Genomic DNA, 14,391 nt, shown 5'->3' on the forward strand with positions numbered 1-14,391 from the left:
GGAGAGAGACATGACGGAGAGAAGCTGTAGATGTTTCCCTGCAGAAGAAGCAAGGATCCCATCGCCTGGACTCAGTACCCGGAGGGGGTACCAAGCGGGCAGGGGGAACGCTTGCTGCCCGGCTTTGGCCCAAGTGGCATCTTGTGCTCCGTTTCGCTGCCGATACGGCTGCAGACGTTGCCTGCTGAGATGGTCTGGGGCCTGGCCCTGTGGAACCCATCGAACTCGGCACCGTGAGACTTTTCCATTTTGTTTCTTCCCTAACGGAGCTCAGACGACGCCTGTGCTGCTCCTCCTCCTCCTCCTTCCCCCTGCCCCTCGTGGTGCCAAGCTGTTCATGTGTAAGGCGAACATCTTGGGCAGGACGCGAGCTCCAAGTCCTGCCCAGTTTCGCGGTGGACCCCCCCTCCTCATCCCACCACGGTGTCACGTTCTCCCGCCTGAGCGTGCCACGCTGGGTGGCAAAGCCTGGCTGGCATTGCCGCCGCCGCGCTCGGTGCGAACGCGACAGATGGGAGCGAGGAAGGCTCGCTCTGCCTGTGCCAGGGTGAAAATGGCTCAGCTGCAAATGAATATTTCCAGAAACCTCTTCTTCCTTGGTTTATAATTATGAGCAGATTTTCTTGTGGATAAAAGGGAGGCTGGTTTCAAAAAAGAAATGACCCTGTGTGGGAAGAACTGATTCTTCTTGGAAAAATATGGTGCCTTGAGCAAGTTTAACTCTTCTGCTTCCTCCAGGCAGGAACAGATTTGCTGCATCCGAATTCCTGTCAGCCAGCTCTGAGCCTGAGGCTTGGCACCAGCAACCTCCTGGTGCAGGAACCGGAGTCTATTTTAAAACGAGTTCCTCTTCGCAGGCTGCAGGAATGGGGGGCTGCGATCCTGGATGAAGCCCCTCCTGGAGCATCCGTGGCAAGCAGGATTCCATGCACCAAGGTCTCTGGCATCGTGACTGGGATGCACTGGTGGGAGGTGTGAGACGGTGGCGTTGCCTGTCTGGCGCTGGCCATGGGTGTCCCTGCTCGGCACGTGAGGGGCTAATGGTGATGCACACTGTAGCTATTCGATGGGGAATTTCTGCTGGGAGACCACTATAAATTGGATTTGGCGTATTTAAACCCAAACCGTTATTTTCTGGCAGGCTGCTGGTGCTGCTCGCTGCTGCCCAGTGGGTACTGGGGGTGAGCACTGGCCCCGTCCCAGGCGCGGGTGCCTCTGCCCACACTCGCTCCCCAGGGAGAGCCGCTTTCGCAGCCCTCGGCGGGGAGGCAGCCGGGGACGAGCCAAGCGATGTCTGTGGTCATATCACCCGACCATCCGTCCCATCCCTCCGCTAGCCGGAGCATCACCGTTGTGCATTACGACTTCAGCAGCATCAAGTCGGGAGGGCTGGGAGATAGGATTCCCTTCCCTGTACAAATTATCTTCGAGATGTCAGAAATGGCAAGGAAAATTTGTGCAACAGACGTGAAAGGCAAAAGGGTCCTTGGAAGTTTTCCCCAGCGTGAGAGAAGCTCTTGAAGTTTATTCATATAACAGCCATCATATTAAAGAGCTTCTCAGAGAACTTTGAACAGCTTTCTATATGGAAACAAATCTGCCTCTATAGCAGCAGTTTTCTGTGTTTCTTTTGATAATGATAATGATCTTACATTTCTGTACAGCCTTTCATCTTGCCGGATCTTAATGAGCTTTACAGACAAATGTGCAAGCTATATGCAAAGATCAATTCGCCCAACAATGCCAGGCAGCCGCTGCTGGGGTGGATGTGGCAGGTGTCTGCGCAGCCCACTGCAAAAGCAGTTCAGGCAGGAATGGGAGAGATTGGGTTTTGTTTTGATTTTTGTTATTTATTGAAAATGCAGGCAGCATTTTAGAGAAGCGGAATTTGGCAGGCTAGAATTTGGCCAGGACAACAAAGTTGTCTCTCTGTCTTTCCTTTTGGAGCCGTTCCTCTCCTCAATACATATTTCACCCTTCTCAGTGCCAGGGAAGGGATCGCTTCCCAATGGCTGAAACTCCTGCCTGGCGCGGAGGCGGACAGCTTCAGCGCTCTGCTCCACTAAATATTTAATGTATTTTATAGGAAGGGTGATGATGCCAAGAGGAGAGAGCTGTGCCAGAATAGCCGATGGCCCGTGCCCGCGGTGCTCAGCTGAGCAGAGAGCCTTGGATGGAGGTGCTTCATCCATCACAGCCATCCTCACTGCTGGCTGCCCGGGGGTTGTGCTCCCATTTGTTCTCACTATTTCTTGCCGATGGCCCAAAAAATGAGGTGGGCCAGGACCTTGTCCCTCATCGGCAGCCTCTGTCCTAGCAGGATATTTCTAGCAACTGTTGTGTTCAAGGGTAGAGGCATCACCTTGAAAGCAAGGCTCTACGTCCCTGGAGTCTCATCTGTTCCCAGTCCATCAGGCCAAATTTAGCATTGCCGTGAGGAGCAGCGGTCCCTGAGCAGAGCACATCTCCTCCCCATCCATCTAGGGCACCATTTATTTCCTCCCCATAGCAACAAGCTGAGGAGTCGACCTTAAGTGGAGAGGAAAAGGCAGGAGCTGGGAGCATCCTAAATGTCCTCAGTTCCCGTTTTGAGCCAATATACTGAGTAATGATCACAGGCCAAGGAGAAAGCTGCCGCTGCTATTGCTCAGATGTCACTGGAGCCTTCTGCCTCCTGCAGACCTGCTCTGCCTCATCGCTGAGGCGGGCCTCCTCCTCCTCCTCCTGTTTAAGCATCTTTTACCAGGAAATAAGCTGCACCCACCCCTCCAGAGCTGTGCCTGGGTGACACAGTCGCTGTGCCTCCTGGGGACGTGCCACCTGAGGCAAGTTGTGCCCCCTCCTTTTGGCCCTTCAGTTCACAAATTCTTTCAACCCTTTGGGGTTTCTGTGGAAGCAAATTCCTTTTCTCTCCTCTGTTTCTCTTCCTCTCAAGCTGACCCCTCCTGAGAGCCCTTTTATCCTCCTGTATCTCCATTTCCACCTTTTTTTTTTGGCTGTGGTTGGGTTAACCCTTCCTCTGCTGTTTGCAGTTCGTAAAAAAAGAAAAAATTATGCTGGCTCAGGATGTTTTATTTTAAAAGCAAAACCCCTGTGTGCTGGTTGGCTGCCTCAGCGTAATGCCCGTTGTTAAACAGTGCCACGTCTCTGCCGGGAGACCCGCTGCAGGCTGCCCACGGGAGGCTGACGTGGGACACCCCAGCCCGGAGGTTTCCCTCCCTTGTTCACTCCCGAGGATCCAAATCGCTGCAGAGCAGATGAACGGCTCTGAGTTTAGAAACAGCGCGAGATACCCGCTGTGCATTGCGGCAATGTGTCAAAGCGGTGGGAGACCAGAGGTGCCCTGGGGTGTCTTCAGGACTGGCTCTTGCTGCTGCGCAAGGTAGGTCCTGCTGCCCTGCCCCAGCTTTGGCAGTGTGGAGCTGGGCACTGCGCGGAGGCATCACGGCCGCTGGTGAGACTGGTGCGCGGCTCGGGTGCTCCTGCCTCCAGCTCATCTGCTGGCTGGCGAGGCATCGCGTGTCTCCTCTCCCTCTCCTCTCCCCTCCCTGGAGCGGTGATGCTGGCACTGCACCGTTTCCCATATTTATGGCAGTAAAGCTGTAATCTCCCTTGATCCTCAGAAACCTCCAGGAGAGATTGATGGAAGCCCAGGTCAGCCATTAGTGACCGCTGCATAAATCACCCTTATTAGCCAAGCTCCCTTGGCAAGGCGTGCTGATATATGGACCCGCGAAGTCTGCGAAGCATTAAGAAATCATGACTACATACCTGGGACAGCTGAGGATCCCTGCTGTGCGAGCACCTTATCTGGACAAGGGCAGGCTGGATTCTCCTTCTGGCCCTTCTTTTTGTTGTCTGCAAGCTTTTATCCCTGCCCTGAACCACTTGGTATTTTTTAATCAATCCCAGACTGTGCTGTGGGCTGGTTATTGAGATGATGAACAGAAGTGGAGGGGAACCCAGCCGGGGTGGTGGCTCTCAAAGAGAGGAAATGCCCTGAGCCTGAGCAGACATCCCTCCGAGGAGCCCAAGGCGTCGGAGTAACTCGTTGGGAGAGCATTTCCCAGTGCCGGAGCTATGGGTAGTCTCTGGCTTTCAGTCCTGTCTGCTCATCTGGAAGCCTGAAACAGCAAATGCTACCAAACCCTGACATACCTGCCCACGTGCACAGGCTGCTCCCATCCCATGGTTTGATTTGAGACCGAGTTGGAAAAAAATCCAGGTCTTGCTCTGTGAGTGAGGTTGAGACTGAGACTCGATGTAGTGCATGGCTGAGGCTGGAGGGCTTTTTTGACACTGCAGCGGTCCTGGCTGGCAGCCTGGGAGATGTGCTGGCATCGCCGGCTTCGGCTCCTGTGAAATTTTGCCAGTGAAACCCTGGAAACCCCTGCATGTGCCCGGAGCTCATCTGGGAACCTCCGTCCTGCTACCTGGTGTGTGCAAGGGCTTGAACGTAGCAGGCAGAGCCTGGCTTTGGATTAAAGCAGCGAGGGAAGGGCTGTGGAGATGGCACGTGGAAGAGGATGCTTTGTGGCCAACAGGGAGAGAAAGGCCTGTGGAGAAATGTCCATGCTCTCTGTGGACATTTGCCCTAACAGAAATTCATCCGTCAACACGGATCGACAGTAAAGGGCATGAACACTGTTCTCCTGAATGCTTATTTAGGATGGGAATGCTGGAGTAGTTATCCAGAGAGTGCCTGTGGATTTGGGAATCATCCAGTCCAAGACCATCAGGTTCACGTGACTGTTCGTATGGCATTTGGTGTGACTGCTATGGGAAGAGCTGCCACGGCCCTATAGCTTCTATGGATTTCCCGTGTTTACAGCCACTGACTCACTCTGAATAATGGGCAATGGCATAAAATCAAGCAGTTTGCAGATAATTTAGGCACAGCCAAAAGCACTATATTCACAGGATGAACTGTCTGCTGTGCTAAACATATATATTTGGGAGAGTACGTGTAGCATTTTCAATTGCAATGCCTTTCTAATTAGGGCCTTGAGTATTTACTCAGGCAAATCTCCTGTGGGGTTTGTGGGGAGCTGGGGCTGGCGGAGGCTGTGGGGTGCTGCCTGCGATGCCGAGCTCGGGGTGAGCAAGGCTGGCTCCTGTGCACACGTATGCACACCCTGGGCACACCATGGGCACGCAAGAAATAGCGGTCATATTCGCTTTCTGCTCATTCGCATGGAGACTCTTGCTGCTACATTTGGGTTTCAAGCACCGTGGGGAAAGCTGAAATCTTTCAAAACCAGTTTTTCTTTGAGAATTAAAAAAAGAGGAAAAAAAAAAAAAACCAAACCCGAAAAACCTAACGCAGACCCAGGAGAAAAGCTAACAAAAAAGACAAACAGAACTAGATCGGGGAATGGTTTTACTCATGCCAGCTCCTCTCTCCTCCTGTTCTTTCACCCACTCAACCCAAGCACTGGTCCCCAGTGACCATCCCTCAGGGTGAGAATTGTCTGTAGAAAGATGGGGTGCAATTGGGGCGTATCCGCTTACAGCCAAGGGCACGTTAGAGGAGCCTGCAGCTGAGAAGTGAATCTTTCTTTCCTCTCTTCAGCTACAGCACAAGGCCTCCTGTGCCAGCTTTGGGTTAAATGTCCAATTAGTCTCTCGCACTTCGCAGTTAATCGCTGCTGTTTGTTGCTGAGTGAGAGCCGGTGGGATCCATTAACTCCTCTTCCTCCTCTGGCTGGCCAGCTGTCTTGGACCAGCTCCAGGTATACTTTTTGGGGTCTGCCACAGTGGAGGAATCTGGCCTTTTTTCTCTTGGGAAGTTGTGTGATGCTTTTGCTGCCACCGGGCTGATCCATAACCCCGTTTTTTGGCTGGAGGGGGAGGCACAAAGGGAACCGTCAGGACAGAATTTCAAAAGCCTAATCATGTTTCACAACACGGCAACTTGCAGGCAGAGATGTAAAGCTTTATATAGGAATATAATTAATAATCTAGTAAAAAGCTGCCTTCTAGCTAGTGCCATAATGCAAAACAAGGCTCAAGGGGCAAGAGGCTTTACAAGTGTTGGGTCTGAGTTCACGGCTCGTCCTGCACAGTAAAGAGCTGTCTGGGTGATGACTGTTTTATAATTAACCATGGCAGCTCTTCTGGAGACTGCCTTGTCCCAGTCAGTGCTCAAAGGTTGCTGGATGGGTGCAGGGGAGCTCCCCCATGCCTCGCCGGCCCTGCGGCTGCAGGGGGGAGAAGGGCTCATCTCCCTCCCTACGTCCCCGAGATGTAGCCCCGCAGGTGAAAGAACCCATTAAAAGCCAGCATGGGGTGTTGCAAGGTTAGCAGCGGCAGCCCATTTGGCAAGCAGGGCCAGCAGAATTTGGTGCTGTGCAAAGGACAGAGTCACAGCGGCGTGGAAAGTGTGCTGGGCGTGCTGCTGGCATCCCTGCGGGACCCGCGCCAGGGCGGCACGGCCCCGGTCGGCATCGTGCCTCCCAGGCAGCTTGCCGAGCAGGAGCACACTCGCCCAGCAGGTCTCTGCAGATGGGATGGTACGTTGCGTGGTGGAAAAAAAAACCCAAACCCTGAGCAGAGCAATCCTGGCTGGAAACACCGCAGCGTGCCACACGCTCCCTCCTTTGCTATGGGGCGATGCTCCTACAGGGATGGCAGAGGGTTGGGGCTGGACCGTGCCACCAGCTGCCTGCTCTGCCAGGGCGGGCAGGGAGGACCAGACCCCTGGGGATGCCGGTCTCCCTTGGGAAGGAGAAAAGCCATGGGGAGAGAGGTGCTGTGGGAGCAGCGGCCGAGGGCAGAGACCCGGGGAGCAGCAGCAGCCCGTGCGCGGCGGCATGGCGAGCAGAGAAGGAAGGGCTGGTGGAGCCCGCGGGGATGAGGAGTCAGCCGGGAGATAACCTGCTGTGCTAACTAGGATGAGATGCGGTTTCAGGTGACTTAGTCCAGAGGCAGACCCGAGGCAAGGGGCCAGAGGTAAGGAAAGCCTCGGATGCCTACAACCGCTCGCCGAGGTGCTTGGTGTTGTGTGTCCGGCTGCAGTGTGGCATGGGAGAGGTGTCAAAACGCCGGGGCTGCCCTCCCTGCCGTGAGTCCCGCACGTGGTCCAGCTCCGCTGGGAAGGGCACGGTGCATCACTCCTGCTCCAGCCTGGCGTGCAGCGGTTCCCACAGTTCCCTGGGAGGTGGGAAGGAGCTGAACCCAGCTTTCCTCTCCTCTTTATCACCAAGTGTGAAAGAGCAGTATCCATCACCTCTTGCAACTTTCTTTGAAGGGAAAAAAGCAAGTGCCGGGGTGTTTTGCCTGCTCCTCATCCTCACTGGCATGGGAGCAGTGCTGTGACTCATGCAGCCCCGCAGGGATCAGATGTATAAGTTGAGGTTAGGCTGAATTTAGCCAAATACTTTAGACCTCTGAAAGCAGAGAATCCTCCCTTCTGCCTTGGGCTTCGCGGTCGGTGTCTGTATCATGCACTAGAGGTGGCCCAAAGGCACGTGAGCGTTGTCCACCCCACATGTGCTCACACTAGGAGCACTTATAATGCACCTCTTCCCCTGGCCATTGCACTTGCAGTGCCACCTGGTAAAAAAGTGCTTTTTGTCTAAGATGGCTAATGCACCCTCCCACTTCCTCCAGCAGCCAGGTGAATATTATCATCCCCATTTTACAGGCAGAGAGGGGGCACTCGGCCTGCGGTGAGTCAATGTCAAAGCGAGGGTTATAGCCTCGAGAGCCAGCCCGTCCTCTCCTCCCCGCAGCCAGCAGCATCTATTTCTCTCCAAGCAACATCCACCCTGTGTGAGACCGGTGCTATAAAGAACAAATAAAATGCTGTGCAAGCCAAAGGAAATGGCATCATTTAAAAATATGCACAAGGTTAACAGGCACAGGGAGGACACAGTGCATGTGGATAGATGGTGGGAGAGCTAACAGATGAGACCCGAAGGGCTGCAGAATGTAAGGCAGTACAAAAGCAAAATCATCCAAGTGCGTAAGTCATGAGGAAATCTGGCTTCTCACCCTGCTTAAGGACTGTCCCCGGCAGGTGCCCAGGGATGCAGATTGACGCCGTGTTCCCGAGGGACCGATTGATTGATCGGTTTTTGCAGCACCATCCTGTAGCCCTGCACACTGATTCATCACAAGCAATTAGCTGGGAGTGATGTGCAGCTCCGAGCGACAGCCCGGCTGGCTCCCTTCAGACTGCTCCGACCCGTCCCCGTGCTGCGGCACATCCCCAGCTGGATGAGGTGGATCACGGGAAGCACTCGGAGACACTCCTGGGGCTTTGAGTCTCCTGGGGCGAGGGAGCAGAATTGAGGGATTTTTCGAACATTTAGAAACCTTTGCTTTCCCAGCCCTGCAGGCACGGCCTGGGGCATGTTGCCTATCCAAATTAGGCCACTGTCAGGTTTGTCGGCTGAGGTTTCATTTCATTTTCTTCACCACGCTCACAGCAGCCCCGTGTGGATACCCAGGCCAGGACGCAAAGCATCTGGGTAGACCTTTGTCAGGCTCCCTGGCTGAGGTGTTAACACTGATTTCCCATGAATATTCAGGTGTGTGAGATGCATCCAGGATGCTCTTGCAGTCAAGGCTCATGGGATCTCGACTCAAACCTCAGCTCTGCCATTGGCTTCCTACGGCTTCTTGGGCAAAACAGCCTTTGGCTTCCTCGGACAAATCTTTTCATTTCCCTGCACCTCAGCCTCCAGGTGAATAACTGGGTGGATGGGTGAGCAGACGACTTGCTGCTCTGCATAACTCGGTGCATAGAACACCAGTTCAGGGCTTGGCAGGGGTACTAACATCACTTTTCTCTAGCAGTTGCTGGCTGACTTTGCTTGGGTCAAGCTTACCTCTCTCCATCTCTGCTACCCTATCTGTAAAATAGGGGCCATGATAGCCAGGTGGTTTCCAAAAGAGCTGTTGTGCTGGAAATAAGGGAACTCAAAAAGGACTGTGGGTCTAAAGGTCTCTTTGTGAGTGTCAGGACTGCTTGTCAGAAATATTTTGCCATGGCCATGCTTACAAAGATGAGTTTTCTGAGATGGGAACAACACACGTGTGTGAAGCTGCAGGTGAACACTGCGGGGGGAAAGGATCATCCAGCAAGGGAAAAATGGTAGTGGGAATGAGTTCAGATAAGTTTCCATCACCAATGGTATTTGTTTCCCAGTGAGATTAGAAAGGGCAGCATCCAGCCCGAGTCATTTGACACCAAGGCTGGAGCTTGGCTGGAGCAGGGTGTCCATAATGAGCCCCCCCGAGAGCCGTCGCTGCCTTTGCTGCAGCATGGGGGAGATATCAGCCCTAACCCCCCAGCCCAGGCAGAGACCACGGCGGGCTCCTCTCTGATGCTGACTCTCGGCTCCAAGAGCCTCAGTTTGCAGCCGCAAGCTTGGCAAGAAGGGAGACCTGGGGGCAGGGAAGGTCCCGAGCAGTGATTGATGGGTTTTGCTCCCCAGCTTGTCATTCCCTGGCCTTCTGCTCCATTGCAGCCCAGCCAGCCCTGGTTTCCCACCTCACCCCTGCTCCCAGTGCTTGGGAACAGCTGGATGGAACCAAATTTTCACTTGCCTTTGAAGAGCCAGCGGGTCCCGTAGCCAGCAAAAACATTTACTGAAAAAATAGTAATAGATCTGTTTCCCTTTCATCAGGGTGAGGAAGGCAGCTCTGCTGTTGACGTTTCTTACCCGAGGTTCAGGAATCGCTGTCTTTAAAACGAGAGCCCGGTGTGTTTGCAAACGGGACGGGCATCTGACACCCATCAGCCCCTTGGAAGCAGCCCAGGGCTTGCGGGGAAGGCCTTTGGCTTCCTTGGCTGTGGTGGGCTTTGGATGGTTATTTCTCTGAAACCAGTGCTTCTGTTTAGTGGTTTTCCCTTAATAAAAGAGATTTGCCTGCTGCAAGGATGTCACTACTGAGGAGTTACTGCTGGGCCTGGTCTTTGCATCTTTCAAAACTTGTCTGTCCTGAAAGGCTGTTTACATGAGCTCCCAAGTTCAGCCTCTCCAGGGCAGCTGCAGTAGCTGGGTCCTTCCCGAGCCTGAGATTCACCCCGGCTGAGAAGCCACTTCTGCATGTGCGGGCTCTTCCCTTGCCGGAGCTGGGTCCTGGCTAGAGACTGACCTCCACCAAAACCTGTTCATGGTTCCTGTTTGTCTCCTCCGAAGGCACTGGTCCTCGCTGGTTCCTGGGGACCCTCCCGCAGCCAGGCTCGGGTGGCAAAGGGGCTCGCTGGGTCTGGGGAGCCATGAGAGAGAGAGGCTTTCACATGCATCTCCCCGAACCCACCGGAGCTGCTGCTTCGGGGGAAAACCAGAACGTCTTGTCCCATCAGTGCTCCCTTTCCTCAGGGTCCGTCATACCAGGTGACACAGGCTCCATCCCCAGCCTTAGGAAGAAGTTCCTACGTCCCACCCCAACCACGCTGTTTGCCCTCTCCCTGTCCACGCACAGATGCGCGCACATTCTGAGCTCCTTTTAGATGAAGTTATGCGTTATGCCCATTGTTATTCCTGCTAAGCGAGATTCTTGGCTCTGCTCCTGCCAGCCTTAAACCACTCCATTCCCCTTCCTGCTGGGCTCGGGGTCAGCCAAGCCCCGGGGCAGGAGAGCCGGCAGGTTCCCGAGCCGCGGTGGGAAAGGGCTTGGGGAGTGTCCCGTGGTTTGGATGACGTCCGCCTGTCTGTCTGCCTCGCTCCAGGCCTCCATGCTGCTGGATTAGTAGCTACACCTCTCCAAGTGCATTGACTCAGGCATGGCTGTCATCTCCAGCAGCCACTGGGCACTGTCAGTGGAAGTGGATTTCAGCGCTCATTAATCCCTGGCCAGATTTGCCTCCCTCCTTCAGCTGGTTTTTCCAGGAGCCTTGTCCAAGTATAATCTTGTCGCTGGGTTTGCAGTGGTTTGGCAATGGCTTATAACCTCCTTGTTCCCCAGCCTCCCTCCCCTTGCCCACTCTTTGCCCTTTCATTTGTTGGAGCTGCCCTAATTCCTTTATTTTTCTCCTTCTCTGCTTTTCCTTAGTTTTCATGTGACCAGGCACACTGGAAGGGAAATTGGCTTCTTTCCCATTTCTGACCCTGCTGTGCAGAAGTGGGGGATGAGCACATTGCTCATAGGAGTTGCAGCTCAGAGGAGGAGGAGATCCAAAATGCAACCCAGAAATGCTCGTGTGTGTCTCCTGGCATGCGTAGGGCTGCAGCCCCATTCCTCACCCCGTGGCACACAGCTTTCCCCCTGCTCGAGCGCTGCTCAGCCCTGATGCAAGTGTTTTGGTGGTATCGGCTCTGCCGGCTCGTCATGCCAGGTCTTGTTCAGCTGTGAAGAAACCCTGTGCTGCACAGCAATGTCCAGATTCCTGAGGTGCAGGAAAAATTCCTCTACCCCCTTGGCTGAGGGAATATTTTGGCTGGATCTTAGTTTGGATTAAGCCATGGGCTGGAAGCGAGGGCTAAGCTGGGTTCATGTAACTCTGGGCAGTGTCTTGATTTCCATGGCAGAGAAAGCTTCTTTCAGATCAAGTGCCCTTCTCCAGCATTGCCATATTTGTTGACCAGAGATGATGATCAAGGAAGAGGATTAGAAAATGGGGTGTTGAAATGAAAAGTGCAACAAAAAAGATTAGTTGGCATCACAGCTGAGGAGAGATGGAGAACGAAGGCAGGTATTTCTAATGAGTCAAATGCCCTTCCCTTGCCCTAGGCTAAAAGCAAGGTAGCTTGGCAAATTTTAAAGCAAAGCACAGGGAGGGGGCACCCCCCCCCAACTCAAACAGAACATTTATTTTTTGTTTTAGGTGGTGGCATTTTTGCTTTGGCCCCCTTCCCTCTCCGGAGAAGAATTAATCTCAGGAGGAAAAGTCCAAGCACTTTGTGCTGAAAATGCCCAGCTCAGTTAAGTCTGGTCTTAGCCCAAATTTGCAAATAGTTTCCATCTCCCTGGAACTGCTGTTTCCAGTCAATGGGGTTTTCGCTCCAGTTACACAGTCCTCAAACTGGTTAAAGGAAGAAACTTCCCCCCCTCTTCCATGGTGCTGTTCTGCAGTGCATCCACCCTCCCTGGAAAAGTTTAAGTCAAGAGTGAATATTTTTCTGCAAGCCTTGCCTAGTTTAAACAATGAATTCTGGGAAGTGCCATGGCATATGTTCTGCAGAAAATCAGAGTAAATGACCACAATGATTCCCTCTGGCTTCATGCTCTGTGAAGCTATTGTTTGCAATGTGTTGCAGGGGTGTTTAGCTTGGCCCAGTGTGTCATCCTCTCTCCGGTCTTTGAATAGACTCTGCTGGAGAAAATGACTGGAATAAGCCTGTTCTGTATTTGCTTTTGGCATTAATTTTTTTGTTTGTTTGTTTATTTCTTCGGGATTATTTTAAGGACCTCAAGGTCCCCACAGCTAGAGAGGCAGGCCCAACACATGTGTTGCACGGCTGTTCCTCTCGCCGACAGCTGAGAGCCACAGCTCTGATGGCAGAGAAACGGGGGAGTTCATATCCCCCTTTCTCCCGCTACCTGCAGGGGGAAGGTAGCTTACCTTGCTCGCCAAGGAGACCTGCTGCTCCCTTCTGCTTTGAGGGAGCAAGGGCTCTCAGCATGTCTGCAGTTGCATTGCCATTGGAGAAAGCATCGCTGATTAAACGATGCTCGCCGCATCCCTTGGTTGGGGCAGCTGCCTCGGGACCTGCTGTGCTGCCGTGACCTGGGTGCTCCGGGCCATGTCCCAAGAGTAAGGGCTGGAAACCTGCCTGGAGCCAGGGCCGAGGGGTCCCTGTGAGCCCAGCAGTGTGCCCTGGGGCGGCCCCTCCACCTGCCCCCTTCCTTTGGGGTCCTCCCTCTGGGCTCACCTCCAGCTCCTGGGGACCTCGCTCCCGTACGTGTCTCTGCTTCCATCTTGCCTTTGCTGAGGAAGCTGATTTTGGGAACCAGCACCAGGTTCCATCTCACCAGCCTTCCCCAGAGGCATGGACTCGGGGCCATGTCCTGGGGGTGGGCAGGGGTCCCTCCGTCCTGTCCCGCTCCTCTCTCCCAGGCAGGACCAGCTCCTCCCAGTTGGTTCCCAACAGCTATTTGTCTGAGCTCCCACAAGATCTGAGTGCTGGGGAGTCTGGCACTGCCCCAGGCAATCTGCTCCAGCGATTTGCTATCCTTAGAAAGGCTTTTGTAAACACCAATCTGGATCTTTTTTGCTGCAATTTAAGACTATTGTCATTTGTCCCATCGACACAGCCACAGCTTGTTTGCTGTAATGTCTGAAGTGCTGTGAGAAACCTCAGGTCTGAACAATATCTGGTCCTGCCCAGACCCCCACGGGCACCCATGGGAGGTCACCTCCCGAGGAGCTCCTTCCCTACCCTGCTGCCATCCCAAAGAAACCTGGGCAATTCCTCAGCTCTGCCTTGAGGAAGAGAAAACCTCGGGTCAAACAGCCAAAAAGAAGGTTTGGATGTGTCAGCTAGTCTGTGTGCTCCCAAAGGGACTCAAGAGGTTTCCAAACCTCAGTCAATGGTGGTCACTTCCATCCCGACTGGCGTTAGCCAAGCTGGACCTAAAGCACGTGCTCCGGAGGGCAGGAGCGGTGCTGGCGGTGACCAGGGAGTCCCTCCGTAAATAGCAGAGGGGAAGGAAGGAGCAGATGGGGGAAAGGAGGAGCGAGACAGAGAGAGTGACAAGCGAGCAAGTGGGTATGTATGAAGGAGCTGGGAGGAGTGAAAGAGGAGAGGGAGCTGTAATTAGGGCAGGTTTAGTATGCATGAATTTTGCTGGGTTTGCAGCAGGAGGCTTGCCCAGCAGCTGCAGAAATTATTTATTACATGCTCACTACATTTGCCCTGTAGGAAGGTAAATAAAATGTACACACTGTCCCATTTACTCAGACAAACAAGGGGATATGACCCAATTTCTATTTTACTAAAACGTTTTCCTCCCCAGGATTGGACCCCTGGGAGGTGTGGAACGCCGCGGGTCCCCCGTGGAGCGGCAGCGCTGCACGGGAACCACGTTTATCTCATCTGCCCTTGTTGTCAGAAGGATCTTTGAACGCACAGTTAGCATTTACACCCGCTCATGGTACCTCGCACCTCCGGCGCGGCCCCTCCTGCCTCCCCCCAAGTGCCGGTGACCTGTGACAAGGCAGAGATCACGGGAGGTGCCAGGGCCAAGCGCGGGGGAAATCCGCCCGCACCATCTGCGTGTCGGATTAGGCGATGCTTTTCCTCTGACGGCGAGATGAGAGAGAGACAAGGAGCCGGGAGCATCATCTGGCTTTCTCATCTGCTGGCGCTGCCGGGGCTCGGCACAGCTGGCTGCACCGCGCTGCGCCGGGGATGGGGGCTCGGACCCGGCTTCAGAGGAGAAAGTCCTGCCTGCGCGGTGGGGTTCTGGATGCGGGGAGGACCTTGCTTCTCTGGG

The sequence above is a fragment of the Haliaeetus albicilla genome, chromosome 23 (assembly GCF_947461875.1).
Source record: "Haliaeetus albicilla chromosome 23, bHalAlb1.1, whole genome shotgun sequence".
Lineage (NCBI taxonomy): Eukaryota > Metazoa > Chordata > Aves > Accipitriformes > Accipitridae > Haliaeetus > Haliaeetus albicilla.